General features: G+C 45.9%; 1 protein-coding gene across 1 annotated transcript in view; it reads right to left on the bottom strand.

Annotated features, from left to right (window-relative positions):
- The window catches only part of FBXO34 (F-box protein 34), a 58,216-nt gene that overhangs the window by 12,437 nt on the left and 29,217 nt on the right, over positions 1 to 16,562 (bottom strand). The window lies entirely within an intron of this gene.

The raw sequence follows: 16,562 nt of genomic DNA on the forward strand, positions 1-16,562 counted from the left end.
GGGAATTGGAGGGTACTGAGTTGGCGAAGGCTGGGTCAGAATGTATCCAAGAAGATAAGGTCTGGCTGCAAATTCTCAGAAGTATTATTAATGTGGAAAGATCTGTAATCAGATCTTCTAGTTAGCCCTTTCTTCTAGGGAAGACTGAACTGATCTGGGCAGCAGGCTAGTAGAAGGGGAATTCATCTTCACACACATGCAGTGGCTGAGTTTGCACAAAATGTTCAACCCAATTACTAAGTTAGCTCATTGCACAATACAATGAATCATAAACCACGGCCTATAAAGAAAGCCCTGGGAGGGGATCTAGAATAAATTAGAATCCCCACCCTAGGCTGTATTTGGATGCCTATGTTCCTGGGGGCGTTAGTTTGTCTCTCAGTAATTTTTGTTATCATTAGTTATTAGTTTTGTTATTTTATTATATTGTCCTTTTATTTAACCCTTTTAACAGTAAGAAGAGAATGTCAACTGCTCAGCAGCCCGTAAGCCCCAGTAACTCAGTCAGTCAGTCAGTGAATGAATCTGCTCATTACAGGTGCCATTAGAGGAGGGTGAGGAAGTTCAGCCTTGTCTTACCTCCAGGACTAGGACTCCTGTTCTGAACTACATCTCCCACCACGCCTTATTACTGCCTATGGAGGCTACATGGACAAAGCCAAACACTTTTTGCTGCTTTACTAAGATTCTGCAAGATGTCAAGCCAATGCTCCTCTGTCTTTCCTCCAAGAGGTGGAGGGAAAACAAAACCCAAGAAACTTGTTTTTTTCCATTTTGGCATTCACAGTGCTGATACTGGAGATCTGACTAACTTCCAGCTGGGGACTGCTGTTTTTATTACTGCTACTCAAAACAGATCCTCCCAGTTCATACTGACAGGAATCTGGAAAGTCACTGGACTTACATCACACTCTGAAGAACTCAGAAAAGTTTCATAAAGAGATATAGCAATGCACCAGACTATCATCAATTCTAGTATATAAGACTTTCTTCTTGGAAGTAACACATACCCCCCACATACACACATAAGTTCCTCTTTATAAATCCATGGACACAGCATGGCATTGAACTGGGTGCCTCCCAAGATCCCAGCAGATTCTAAAGTTTTATCATAAGGGTGGGCAACCTGCAGCCTGAGGGTCATGTGTGGCCCTCAGCTATTTTTTTGGTGGCCACCAGTGCCTCAATACGTTGCTTACTGAAATGTAGCACTACAATTTTTCGTTTTTTTTCTTGAGGACAAAAAAGGAAAATAGATACATTGTGGCTAACCACTCCAATTTCTCTAAATACCCCCAACCCCCCATGGGGAAAAAAAACCCCATGCAAGTTTCATAGTCAAACCCAATGATGATGTCACTGCATATCCCTCCCTCTCCCTGCGGCCCTCAAAGGGCTATTATATTATTACTACTATTATTCAAAGTGTAGCTCTGTTTACCCATCACTTTATCCTATAAAATAATTTCTACTTTTCTCACAAGAACATGCAAGACCCAATCAAGAAGCCTAGCAGATAATACAGAAAAGCAGGGATAAGCAACCCTGTAATTCCCACTCAGATTTTCTACAATACAGTTCCCACAGTTACTTGCCATTAGCCATGCCGCTTGAAGCTGATAGTACTTAAAGCCCAAAGCACCAGGTTGTCTATCCCTATATTAAACACATACAACCACTAAATGCTTTGTAATATCTAAGAACCTGTAATAATGTTTGCAAATAACTGTCTTAATTCTGGCATGAAAAAACCCCCCAGTAACACAGCATTAACTGTGTACCTGTATGCATGATCATTTAGAAGGTGGATATTCTGCTCTAGAATCTGACCTAACCACTATTTTAAGTAGATCCACTGCAATCAACTGGATATAAGTCAGTTATAATTACTGAAAGTCCCATTGATTTCAATGGGGCTGTTCAAATGTGACTAAATCTGGATCCAATTTTGTACATTCAGTGACAGTTTTGATAATTTAGAAACTGTTATCATTGTACACAAGGAATTTCATAGGAGTACATAATCAAATGCAGGACTCTCACCCAAAAGGCTTACATTTGAAAAATGAAAATGGGGAGAGTTCTAATTAGCAAGATGTGTATAGTGGTCTGGTTTTGAAGAGCTTCATAACAGCCTTAAGCACATCCCTTGCTAGCCCAAACGTAAGACAGAATGAGGTGACCACAGCAGACAACTGGACATACAGAATCATGGATCCCTCCGCTAAACATTTACTCATAGTCAGGAAGCTCTTCTATACATGAAATGGAGAAAAGCACTGTTTTGTCTTTTGGCACTTTAAAAAAAGTATTATTTTGTTATTTTCTGCTGCTGAGGACAGGACTGAAATGGTTACGCTTTTTCTTAGTTTTGGCAAATGGAGTTTCTTGGGTTTCTCAAAGTCAAGGTTGTGCTGCTGATTTGAGGGGCCCTGGGCACTTGTGGGAGGACTGGGGACTGCTGGTAAGCATCCTTCCATAAAATATCTAATGACAATATATCTGGGATCAGATCATTTCTCTCTTTAATCTGATGTTATTTTCTCCCATAATCTCATGTCTTCTTCCTGTATCATTCAGTACTGATGCATTTAGAACCTAGAGGCCCTTCTTCAGAAAATCCATCCATACATTTAATCTGGATTGCAGAAAATTACCAAAACACAGGATATTAGCCCACAGAATTATCAATTCACTGACTGATCAGTAATAGTGAGGCTTGACAGTGAAAGTGCCAACTACTCTCAACCAGGGATCACTGCTACCCTTTCTCAAGTTTTAGAACAATAAAAACTGTCCAACTAAGAACAAGGTTTATTTGTTCAAAGCAAAATACAAGAGGGCAGCAATTTTTGTGGGCATTGCAAGAGCACAACATTTCCTTGTATCAGCTGAGATAAAACTGCCAGGTATACAGCAAGCACCTAGAGAAAACAACGCAGATGCTCTGGGCTGAACTCCAACAATTCAAAAAAGGTTTTACCACCACCAAGCTATTTTAATCTTGAAATGTGCTTGTTTGCAACAAGAAGCCATCAGTGCAGACAACAATGAAACAGTAAGATTTGGGTACACTTTGAAAGCATGCAAATAAAAGCAGAGGAAACATCCATGAACTCTCCCGCACACAGGAGCAAGAAATGAAGGACAGCATAAAATAGCAAAACCCCATGGGGAAGGAAACTTGTGCTTCAGTCTCCCAAACAGGAGTAGTGAGACCAAAGCCTTAACGTTTGTCAGTTACAAACAAGTTGCAAAAATGTGATTGCTTATGGGAAGTTGTATTTTGGGGGTGGGGGGAGGAAACAGTACCTCACTATTATCTCAACTGCCCTGGGGCTGCACACCCTTTTTATTTGTAGCCACATCTGCAAGCCAACAATGGGCAGCATGATTATAGGTCCCTTCATGCCATGCCAAAGCATATATACCACGAGATTCAGAACAATCAGCAAAGCATTCATGGGAGCAAAAGGTTGCAGCCAAATTAAATGGGTGGAGACCCTGTTCCACAACCTTGGAATCTGCTAATAGGATATAGGAAAATATGACCAGAGTTCCCTTTCCCAATGAATACAAGGAAAAAAAGGAGGAGGGGAGCTGGGAAGAGCATGGCTCAGTAAACATGAAATGATTCAAAGGGGATACAAATGAGGCCGTAACACCAGAAAACAATACCAAAGCAAGTAGAAATACGTGGCAGGCCAGAGCAATCTCGTGGTTGGGCTGGCCTGGAAAGATGTGAATGGTCACCCAACATACCTGGAGGGCCCCAAGCTGGGGAAGGCTAAAGAAAAGGTTTGAACCCCCTGCCCCTCCTTACCCCGCTGCACCAGAGCAAAATACCTATCCAAACAAGAGATACCTGCAGCATGTCATTCCCTCTTCAAGGTCAGTCAGCAGGAGGGCAAAAAAAGCAGCTGATTCATAGGTAACGCTTCTCTTGTTCTGTTCATGCAAGCAGGCTTACACAGGTGAGGTGAACTGCCCGCCACTCCCATCCCTTACTGGAGTTTCAGTCCTGCCAAAAGTCCACTTGCTCTTCACCTGAAACAAATTCCAGGCATCATCCAGCACTGAAATCACGTCCTTCAGGCTGTGACATCAGCCTGTTACCATGGGAATGATGAGGATGTTCAGAACCCAGCATTACAGAACTGCTGCAGGATCAATCAGCAGAGCCTGCTTTTACACGGTACAAACTGGTCCAGATTTCCTCTCTTACAGTCGAGAGCAGACTGTCTCTCAGACAAAATTTGTCCTTGAAGAAAAGCTACATTCAGAGAGTGGTGGGGGATGGCCATTAAAATGTACAAAAAAGGACCCACAGCTGAACAGCAGAGCACTTATATACTGGGCATACAGAAGCTCCCAGGTTCAGCCACCAGCACCGACAATCCAGCACTGAGAACTCTCCCTTGAGATCTTGGAGAGCAGTTGTGGGAATATTAGGCTGACAGTGCTAGCCTAAGTATCTGACTCACTTCACAACAGCTGCTTCAGGTGCTTGTTCAGCTGGCTTGAGGAGCATCCTCATCCTCCCCAAGGTGGGGAGTTAAATAAAGGCCACAAGCTCTAATTAGAAAAGAAAATTAAGCTGTAGAAAGTCTTGATGCACCAAGCTCTGGAAATGTTATTCAGCCCTGTGCTGAGGGGGGCACAGGGAGGGTGTGAGGAGCTTTGGCTAGACTCCCGCAGCGCAGAGAGCGTGAGCTGGTGTGCTGTGGGGCCAGCCACTGCCTGGCTGTTGACTGAGTTTTGGGGATGTGTGAGTGGAGGAGGAGACCCTTATTCCCATCCAGGGTTTCTGGAGGTCTGGGAGTGGAGGCAACTGGGCCTGGAAATTGTGGGGGCCTTAGGGCGGGGTGTACCATCGAGGTGGTGACGGGTTGGGGATGTTATGACGGGAACTGGAGGGTGGGCCATCTTCGGGGAAGATGCCCCCGGTGTCTGCTACCGGTGGCGTGTTCTGGCCCTCCGTGGTCATATCCAGCCCCTGGACAGCAGATCCTTGAGGGCCCTGGTCTCTGGCTGCTGCTGCTTAACGCCAGGTCAGTTAACAACAAAGCCCCCCTCATATGTGATTTGATAGCAGAGAAGGGGGCAGACCTGGCATGTATCACCGAGACCTGGCTGGGCTCAGAAGGGGGGGTAGCCCTTTCGGAAATGTGCCCATCTGGGTTTTGGGTGTGGCACCAGCCGAGATACCAGGGTAGGGGAGGAGGGGTGGCTGCTGTCATCTGAGAGTCTCTGGTGGCCTTCAGGGGCCCTGCCCCACAAGTGGCCGGGTGTGAGACCCTGTTCTTCAAGTTGGGTTCCCGAGAACAGTTGGGAGTGTTGCTACTGTACCAGCCTCCCTGCTGCATAGCAAACTCCCTGCCTGAGCTGCTGGAGGCTATCTCGGGGTTGGCAGTGGAGTTCCCCAGGCTTATGGTTCTGGGGGACTTCAATCTGCCTTCCCTGGGGCGTGCCTCGGAGGCAGCTCGGGAGTTCATGGCTACCATGGCAGCCATGGGCCCGTCCCAGATTATCCGGGACCCGACTTGAGACAGTGGTCTCACTCCGGACTTGGTCTTCTTGTCGGAGTAATGGCAATGTAATCTGAGGGGAGAGTTAGATCTGTCCCCATTGTCATGGTCAGATCACGCCCTGGTGGCCCTGAGATTCTCCTGTGCTGCCCCCCTCCGCAGGGAGGCAGGACCCATTCGGTTGGTCCACCCCCAGTGATTGATGGACCCAGTGAGGTTTCAGAGGGAGCTGGGGGTTGTACCCAAGGATCTGCTGCATGGTCCAGCAGAGGCCCTGGCTGCTGCCTGGAATAGGGAGGTGGCCAGGGCCTTGGACAGGATCACACCTGTGCGGCCTCTCCTGCCTCATCCAACCCGACACTCCCCGTGGTTCACGGAGGAGCTGAGGGTTTTGAAAAGGCTTAAGAGATGCCTAGAGTGCCGCTGGAGGAAGACAAAGACCAAATCTGACCGAATACAAGCTAGAGCCTCTATTAAGGCCTACCTTGTGGTGGTAAGAGCGGCGAAACAGCAGTATTTCTCCGCTCTTATTGCATCCACAGACTGCCGTCTGATGGCCCTGTTTAAGATCACACACATGCTTTTGGGGAAGGTGGGCCCAGTGACCCACCTACAGGGCCATGCGGAAGAGTTTTCTGAGCATCTGCAGGATAAAATCACTCAGATCCGGTCCATGTTGGACTCCATGCGTGAAGCAGGGTCTGAGGAGATGCCGAGGGAACGTTTTAGCCTTGTTATCTGGGAACAGTTTGATCCTGTTGGACCCGAGGAAGTAGACAGGATCCTCCAGGTTGTGAATGCCACCACCTGTCATTTAGACCCATGCCCCTCCTGGCTGGTGAAGGCAGCTCAGGAGGTGACGTGTGGTTGGGTCCAAGCGATGGTAAATACATCCTTGAGTGAGGCGGTGTTCCCGGTTGCCTTTAAAGAGGCACTGGTGCACCCCCTCCTCAAGAAGCCATTGCTGGACCCAACTGTGCTGGACAATTTTCGTCCAGTCTCCCACCTCCCCTTTTTGGGGAAGGTGGTTGAGAAGGTGGTGGTGTTGCAACTCCATAGGGTCCTGGATGAAACAGATTATCTGGACCCCTTTCAGTCAGGTTTCAGGCGAGGATATGGGACAGAAACTGCATTGGTCGCACTCATGGATGATCTCTGGCGGGAGCGGGATGGTGGCAGTGCATCCATCCTTGCTCTCCTTGACCTCTCAGCGGCTTTCGATACCATCGACCATGGTATCCTTTTGGGATGGCTCAGGGAGTTGGGGGTGGGCGGCGTAGTTCTGCGCTGGTTCACCTCCTTCCTCCAGGGCCGGTCCCAGTCGGTGGTGATAGGAGAGGAGAGATCCAACCCTCAACCCCGCAGGGCTCGGTTCTCTCTCCTCTCTTATTTAACATCTACATGAAACCACTGGGTGAGATCATCCATCACCACGGGATGAGGTATCATCAGTATGCTGATGATACCCAATTATACATCTCCATCCCAGGTGAGGTAAGTGATGCAGTGACTGCCCTTTCTCAGTGCCTGGGGGCTGTGGGGGTTTGGATGGGGAACAACAGGCTTCATCTGAACCCTGGTAAGATGGAGTGGCTGTGGATTGATGGCAGTTCATCTTCTGGGAAATTGTCATCCTTAGTTCTGGATGGGGTTGCACTGCCCCAGACAGACTCAGTGAGTAATCTGGGGGTTCTCCTGGACTCACAACTCCTGCTCAAAGAGCAGGTGGCAGTTGTGGCCAGGAGGGCCTTTGCGCAACTTCGGGTTGTACACCAGTTACACCCATTCCTGGAATGAGAAGCCCTCCGAACAGTCACTCACGCCCTGGTCATCTCCCATATAGACTACTGCAATGCGCTCTATATGGGGCTACCCTTGAAGAGTATCCGGAAGCTTCAGCTGGTCCAGAATGCAACCGCGCGGGCTATTTTTGGTGCCCCTAGGTCGGCACATATACCACCATTGCTGAGCGAGCTGCACTGGGTGCCAGTTTGCTTCCAGGTCCAATTCAAGGTGTTGGTTATCACCTTTAAAGCCCTACATGGCATGGGGCCAGGGGCCAGGTTACCTGAGGGACCGTCTCATCCCCATTACATCGGCCCGCCCCACCCAATCATCCAGAGAGGGCATGTTGCGGACCCCATCCGTAAGAGAATTTCATCTGGCGGGGTCCAGGAAATGGGCCTTCTCTGCAGTGGCCCCCGCCCTCTGGAACATCTTGCCCCCAGAGGTGAGGCAGGCCCCTTCACTCCTGACCTTCCGGAAGGCCCTGAAGACTTGGTTCTGCCATCTTGCCTGGGGCAGGAAAGTGAATAACCATTCTTGGGGGTGGCTCACACCCTAGAGTCCCTCCCACCAGCCTGGATTTTATACCTTCTTGGATTTCATATTTATTTATTGTATTTTATAATAATTCTGATGTGTTTTTATGAGATTTTAATGTTTATATTGGAGCCTGATTTTACTGTAAACTGCCCAGAGTCCCTCTTTGGGAGGAGATGGGCGGAAATTAAATTTGAATAATAAATAAATAAGTAACTCCTTCTTGACAACCAACACAAATAATAACAGCCCTGAAGGCTAGAAGCTTGGTGATTGTTTTTTTTCAAATGAAAAGCTGGTATTTTCAGGATGCCATATTGAACAAAAAAGTCTGTTTTCACACAGATCCTGTTTTTCATCATACTGAATACATTGGAGGAGGAACACTCATGAGTTGCTGTTGTCAAACAGTCCTCATCTGGGGACTGATGCTATTGGGGGAAGAGAAGTTAGGGTAGGGGGGTTGAGCACTGCAATTTAAAAAACTGTGGTTTAAATAGCTATTTCTAGGATTTGCTTTGCCTTGATGAAGATGACCAGAGACTCAATTCAACTTGGACTTTGTGTATGATTGCAAAATGAGCAAAGCTACGGCATGTGCATTTAGGTGCCATGAACTTGCTTGTGATAAAATGTTAACAAGGAAGATTTTTCTGGGTGGGAGTGGAAAATGAGGGGATGACAGCTGAGTAAAATATGTATCCTTCATCAGTCCATTCTGGAATGGATCCCAATTTAAAACATAGCTGGCCTTTTGCATATGTTGCCAGGGCCTGAGGGCAAATATTCATAAATGTGCCATTCTTTCAAGTAGAGGGTTTCATTCATAGCCTGAAGATTCAGATTAATTTCAAATTAGTCCCTTGCTGAACCATAGATGGGAGTGGGGATAGGAAGGAACATTACACCAAATCATTATTTGTTTCTATTTATATCTTATCTGTCTATTCAATTGAGTACTCAAAGTGGCTAAATAAAATAAAATATCAAAACAGAATAAACAGTCAAAACAGTCAAAACAAATACCAACATTAACTGTTTAAAATCTGGCAAACGAGATAGATCTTAGCTGCTCTTCTGAAACCAGAGAAAGTATGAATCCAGTGTCCAAAGCACTTACCATCTCTGGAGCTTTTGTATGGGCCTTGCTTTGACACAAAGATAACAATACATGGAGCTTTATAGTTTTGAAGTTAGGGTTATATGACCTCCAGACTATAAGGAGTGGATAAGAGCTCCAGGATATTTAATTCTGCTGTGCTTCCTAGAAACTTATTTTCCTTTGTTTTTGGTTGGCTCACACAATCCAATTTATCTGATTGTCAGAAAGTCTTCCCAAAACCAGTATCTGTCTGATGCAGTGTTTCTCAATCTTGGCAACTTTAAGATGTGTGGACTTCAATTCCCAGAATTCCCCAGTTGGTCCACACATCTTAAAGTTGAGAAACCCTGGTCTGATGTGTTGGGTCTACCAGATTAACCACAAAAAGGGTCTGCCAGCCTCCCAGCCCCTCTCCCAATTAACCTTAATGCAGCTTAGATATTGTGCATATACAGCCATAGTCTGCACTGTGAGCAGCCTGAATGAGCACAGACACAATGAACTGCAGGTGAAGAGCAGGCATGTTACAGGAAGTTCCTTACAGAGCTCAAACTCAAGCAACAAAGAGACTTGGGGCATTTTAAAGAGCAACATATTTATTATTACATAATATTTTGTGAATCACAGTTCACTTCATCAGATGCAGATTCAAAGTGGCTCAGGAAGTGCCCTGAGTAGCAAAATCCAAGAGCAGGTGTATCACAGAAAATTTTTTAGAGAACCCTAACTCAAAATGACTCAGACTCCTGGTCTTTGATCGCTAAGAGGGAAATCCTGAATTCCTTTGAATTGTAGATAAATGTCAGTTCTTGTGCAACTTCTTGAATCTGGAGAATGGTTTATGGACGTTGCTCTTATGAATGAAAATGTTTGATCAGAAGACAGAGTCCATGATTAAGACTGCAACCCAGGAGACTAGATCTTCCCATGGAGATCAAACTTCAGCATAACCAAGCTGCAAGAATGACACATTTGAAGTGGAAGCATTTTCACAGGAAATGAAATCACTCCTGCAGCCAACCAAGTGTCTCACCAGGGTAAAGCCTTCCAGGGTGCTGAATGCTGGAAAAAGTCCATGCTGTGCTGCTTCACCTGTACAAAACACACATCTGCAGCATGATGTGCTGTAATCTATTTCAGGGGGCCTTTCTGATGTTTGGGACATCTCTTCTTTTTAAGCATATTCACAGTTTTGAAGGTTTTTTTTGTTAATGGGAAAAGAGCCTTTTAATACTTTCCCTGTAGGTATAACAGGAAAGCCCACTCTTTGTACGTGGGCTTTCATTCACCATCATGCTTTGGTCACAAGCAAGCAGACTGCCATTCACTCCTAGCGGAAGGATATCCTATCTACACAGGTGGTTGTGTGCAAACACATTATCCTTGGTGAACAGCTGATGCACCAGAGAATGGGGCTAGTTCACTCCTCTGACCAAGACTTGGGGGGGGCGGGGAATACAGACCACTTACAGCTGCTGCCGACCATCAAAGAAGCAGCTGCAATTGAATTTTGATCAGAGTTCGGCTGACTTTTTCCCATAATGCAGAATTAGTCATCCTAATTCTAAATACTGCTATAAATTCTAGTCTACAATGCCAAGCTTGAAAAAAGAGGCAATTCTTAGCTGATCAGAAGATGCTGAACTCCAATAGGTTTGCTTGAATCAGGAGTGCCCAAATAGCCAACAACCTGCCATACTTGGGGATAGCAACTCAGAGGTGGTGTTGGAGAAGGCACTAATAGACAGAAACCTCCAGGCAAATCTCTCTGAGGCAAAGAGACTGTCAGAGAAAAAAAGATAAGCTCACCTCTCAACCAATATACATTTGGGGGGATGCGTGCAGTTGCCTTTCAGTATCTGCTGGATTCCCCTCCTGTCTGGCAGTAGCTTTGGCTATTAACTGCTCTCCATTGGTCTACCTCTGGAGGGGAGGGATAGTGAACATAGGCTACAGTATGTCCTCTCTATTCCCATTATGTAGACCAGATGACATCACTGTAGAAAGGGCCAACATCCAGTCCTATCCCCAACGCCTTTGTCCCACACTTAGAGGCACCACTTCAAAATAACAGAAGCCCCTTTAAGTACCTTACTTCGCAGGCACACCACCTGAACCTGCCCAATTTTAGCTCTCCCATGTATTTTCTTTTCAATGCTCTGTGGTCTTTGTTATCTTGGTTCTTTGTCTTTGGGGAAGGTTTAGAGCAGCTAAGACAGACCAAATTTGCAGTCACTTCCCATGGGACTGTTCAGGTTGCAGATGACAGGAAGAAGTTTTGGGGGAAGAGGACCCTCACTTCAGCCCCACAAGCCACCTCTTGCTTAGCAGACTTTCCATCCCTTTCTATACAAATCTCACAAGGCTGTGATGCTGAGACTCAGGCTGTACAGCCCGGAGTAAACAGATTTTGCAAGTGTTCACTTAACTCACCCATCCACCTCAGCACCTTCTACAAATATTGCTATTCCTTTATAGTATAAGACACTGGAATGAAGCATAGGATCTATTTTACAGATGATAACCATTGTTCTCTGCTTTTTTTTTAGGTCTCCAAGAGCCACAGAGGATCTATAGTAACTGATAACATGACATCACTGACATGGATAGCTCTGAAATGTTCAATTTTGTTTTGTGTTTGTTTGGGGAAGGTTTGAAGGGGGTTTAAGGCATCTGTTCTATCCCTTATTTTGTCAAAAGGGGCAAAAAAATGCACCACCACAAAAAAAGTATTTTTGCCACTGAATTCTGACTGTGCAATCCGGGGGTGCTTGGGAGCCACAAATATCAGACTGGGGCTGCAAGGACCCTGCAGGCTACCCATTTCCATTACATAGAGTTAAGCCTTCATTTTACTAATATTGGCTATTCTGAAAAAGGTTTTCTCCCCACGTGTAGGATAGCTACAGATTTGTTACCCCCTTTTTATACATCCAAATTTTAGATTCCTTTTTGAGTATGGAAGTATGGTCCATCTATCTGAATTTCAGGAATTCTGGTGTGCCTATTTAAAAATAGATTGCAGAACTATGTTGATGGATAGCAGAATCTGTTTTGCTATCCATCTGCATTCCTATAGTCCAAAACTCTGGTATTTCTTCTAAAATTAGAATGGTCCTCAACATCACAGGCTTGCTGAAAAGACCAGCAATTATCATGAGTAGAGCACATCTTCTCATGATTAAGGTCTTCCAAGGACATCCAGAATTAATATACTCCAACAAAAAAATGTTTGCACATCCTTGATACATGAGTCCCAGGACAAAAGTACTGTAATGATATCTGACTATCTTTGAGCCCAACCAATTCACACACAAAATAACTTGTCAATTTACTTTCCCAGCTGCCTACACATAATCTGTGTGGCACATCAGTGGTCCCAAAACAAACTGCAACTGGTAACACACCAAGACATAAAAACATTAAACTTTCTTTTGGTTTACAGATGCTCTCCTTGGTATGCCAGAAGAGATGGTAAATTCATGAAAGCCAGTAATCAAACAATAGAAACTTGTACTGATCACTAATGTCACTGCTTACCAATAGTTTAAGATGTATTCATGACTTACTGCATCAACACCTCTTAATTCCAACAACTTACAGAGCAACCTTCTTGCGCAAAATATGTGGAACAGTTCAAACACCATCTCCTTCTGATCACCTGGCAACATTAGCACAGAACAAGCAATGCTAGAGAAAGGGAGCCTTTGTTTAACCAGTAAATCAATCTCTTTGAAGTCAGTTTCTCCTCGGTTCCACTAATGCCATAATTATAGAGAAACTAAGTGTATAGAGGCATCTTTGCACTAAGAGCATTTGGAGGAGCAGAGATTCTATCTACCTACCTACCTACCTACCTGGGTTCAAATCCCAGCTGGTACCTACCTTACCAGTAGGGGTCCTTGGGCAAAGACTCCCTAACACTTCACCTGCCTACCTCAGATATGAAATTGACATGAACTAAGAGAGTCATGCTGGCTTGGACGTCACCCGATTAACAAGGTTAGTGCCAGATGTTGGGAACCAGGACAATCTGACGTTAAGTGGGCTACTGGAACAAACCATACATGGACGAGACAAGAGAACCTGGAATTGATGGAACGCTACTACAACAGTAGTCCTAATGGGAGGAGATATGTGAAATGTATGAGGTATGGATGGATAGACAGAAGATCTGCATCCACACTGAGAAACAGCTAACTGAGAAACAGCACACTAACTGAGAAATAGCTAGTTACCCAATGCTTCAACATAGTGAAGAGGAAGCTGTTCTCACACTTGAGACAGACCAACTACACATTACATCCCAGACTCAAGAAGAACAACTGGAGGTCCAGCCAACACCTGAAGCTGGAACTTCACTGCCACCTGTTCCATTTCAGAACACACCAGCTGCTTTGAGGCAAAAGATTATGGATAAACTAGCTACAGTCAACTCTCGAGACCGATTACCAAGGCTCAGTGGAGACGTACCATCAGATAGTATCCTAGAAGATGCCAACAGAGCCCTCATGACAATCCCTACTATCGCTATAATTCAAACCAATGAACTAGTATACGCTACAGCCGCTGTAATCCTGGAGATGCTTGGCTACATGATGAAGAAGAACAGCAGTACATAGCCCCCCTGGAAAATGAGGTTGGAGGGTAAGATCAAGGCAACTAGGAGAGGAGTTACTTAGCTGGTGGAACTACAGCAGGGTGTGGAGATTAACAATAAGACTCGGCTACTGAAAAAATAAAAGGGCCTGACTCCATCTGAAGCCCTAGAGACTGCTTAACAAAGGCTCACAGTACTGGCTACCAGGCTAAGGAGATACACTAGAGAAGCAGAGGCCAAGAAGATAAATGCCCTGTTTGCCAAAGAACCATCCAAGGTGTTCTCCCAACTGCAGTGCAACAACACAGTAACAGCAGAGCCACCAACAGCAGAAACTGAACAGTACTGGAAGAACATATGGGAGAAAGAGAAGACACACAACACCAGTGCAAAGTGGCTGCAGGACCTGAGGGCAGACCACAGCAATCTCCCAGAACAGGAACCAGTCACCATCACAGTAGCAGGCATCCAACAGGGGGTCAAGAACACAAAGAGCTGGACAGCACCTGGCCCGGACCTGATCCACACCTACTAGCTAAAGAAACTAACAGTAGTGCATGAACGCCTAGCAGCACAGATGAACCAGCTGTAGCAGCAGGCTCCCACCCAGACTGGCTAACACAAGGAAGGACAGTGCTGATTATGAAAGACCCCCACAAGGGAACAACACCATCCAACTACAGCCAATAACCTGCCTCCCCACAACATGGAAAGTCCTCTCAGGCATTATAGTTGCCAAGCTAAAGGACCATATAGGCCAGTACATAAGCACAGCTCAGAAGGGCATTGGGAACAACACCAGAGGCTGAAAACACAAGTTGTTCCTAAATAGAGCAGTCACCCAAGACTCAAGCTCTAGACAGACCATTCTGAGCACAGCCTGGATTGACTACAGGAAAACCTAGGACAAAATGCCACACACATGGATCTGTGAATGCCTGGCGCTAAATGTCCTGTTAACAAAGTCTAAGGACCTTCCTCAAGAACTCAATGGGACTGTGGAAGACAACACTGGAAGTCAATTCAAGGCAGCTTGCACAAGTGGCCATCAAGTGTGGCATATACCAAGGTGATGCACTGTCCCCACTGCTGTTCTGCATGGGCCTGAACCCCCTCAGCCAGATTATCACAAGAAGTGGATACGGATACAAGTTCAAGAGTAGAACTACCATCAGCCACCTCCTCTACATGGATGACATCAAACTGTATGCTAAGGGTGAACAAGACATCAACCTGCTGACCCACCTGACACGGATCTACAGTGAGGACACTGGGATGTCATTTGGACTGGTATGGCTGGATAGAAGTAAAGAGAGAGAGAAGGTAGTTAAGACTGATGGAGTGGAACTACCACTGGGCCACACAGCAGACATACAGACCAGCTACAACTACCCTGGTATCCCACAGTCACATGGGAACCACGATGAGGAGGCAAAGAAGACAGCAACATCCAAGTACCACCAAACAATAAGACAGGTTCTGAAGAGCCAGCTCAATGGGAAGAACAAGATCCATGCCATCAACACATATGCTCTGCCAGTCATCAGATACCCTGCCGGTATAGTGAGCTGGCCAAGGGAGGACATGGAAGCTGCTGATGTGAAGACCCGGAAGCTCCTCACAATGTACAGAGGCTTCCACCCCAAGTCCAACACCCAGAGACTGTACACCAGGTGGAAAGAGGGAGGTCGGGTTGGGTCGGGTCTGGTGAGTGTCCAAGCCACTGTCCTGGATGAGACCCAGAGCATCCAGGAGTACATCAGTAAGATGGCACCTAAAGATGAGCTGTTGAGAGAATGCTTGAGGCGGCAGCACACATGGAAGGAAGATCAAGCAAAGGAAGTGCCATGGCAAGACAAGACCCTGCATGGGATGTACCATCGATAGATAGTTGAGGTGGCTGACATTGGGAAATCCTACCAGTGGCTGGAAAGGGCTGGACTAAAAGACAGCACTGAGGCACTGATCATAGCAGCACAAGAACAGGCACTAAACACCAGAGCCACAGAAGCAGGGGTCTACCACACTAGACAGGACCCAAGGTGCAGACTGTGTAGAGAGGCCTCAGAGACAGTCCAACACACAGTGGCAGGGTGTAAGATGCAGGCAGGAACAGCATACACTGAACGACACAACCAAGTCGCTGGCATTGTGTACAGGAACATCTGCACGGTGTATGGGCTAGACCCTCCCAAGTCCAGATGGGAGATTCCACAGAAGGTTGTGGAGAATGACAGGGCTAAGATCCTGTGGGACTTCCAGATCCAGACAGACAGGCAGGTACTGGCCAATCAACCAGACATCATGGTAGTAGAAAAGGACCAGAAGACAGTGGTGGTGATAGATGTAGTAGCGCCAAGTGACAGCAACATCAGGAAGAAGGAATATGAGAAGCTGGAGAAGTACCAGGGCCTGAAGAAGGAACTAGAGAGGATGTGGAAAGTGAAGGCCAAAGTGGTCCCAGTGGTGATAACGGCACTCAGGGTTCTGACTTCTAAGCAGGAAGAGTGGCTCCAAGAGATTCCAAGAACAGCACCAGAGCTCTCTGTCCTGAAGAGTGCAATGCTAAGAACAGCTAAGATCCTGTGCAGAACCCTCAAACTCCCAGGCCTCTGGTAGAGGACCCGAGGTTGAGGAAGACACATGCCACCAATAGGGGTGAGAAGGGAATTATTATATTCACAACTAGCAGAGACTGATTAGAAGGTGAGAAAGTCAGTGCAAGAAAATCCTGCAGACATGTGATGAATACCTCCTGTGTGTGCACACTTTTGGACTCGGAGACTTCAGTTGTTTCATTTATTTTTCATAGCAGTTTCTCTGTAGCGAGCTCTAACAAAATGCTTAGAATACCTCTGAGCCACCACCTCCCAATATTTCCTGGTTTTTCTTTCATTATTTTTAAAGCAAATAAAAATGTAACCACAAAGCAGCTTTTATTTTAACACCCAAAATGGGTATCTGGAAAAAAAAATGCAATGCTTACTTAGTTCTCTTCACAGTTCATCTT

The sequence above is a fragment of the Candoia aspera genome, chromosome 1, assembly GCF_035149785.1.
Source record: "Candoia aspera isolate rCanAsp1 chromosome 1, rCanAsp1.hap2, whole genome shotgun sequence".
In the NCBI taxonomy this organism is placed as follows: domain Eukaryota; kingdom Metazoa; phylum Chordata; class Lepidosauria; order Squamata; family Boidae; genus Candoia; species Candoia aspera.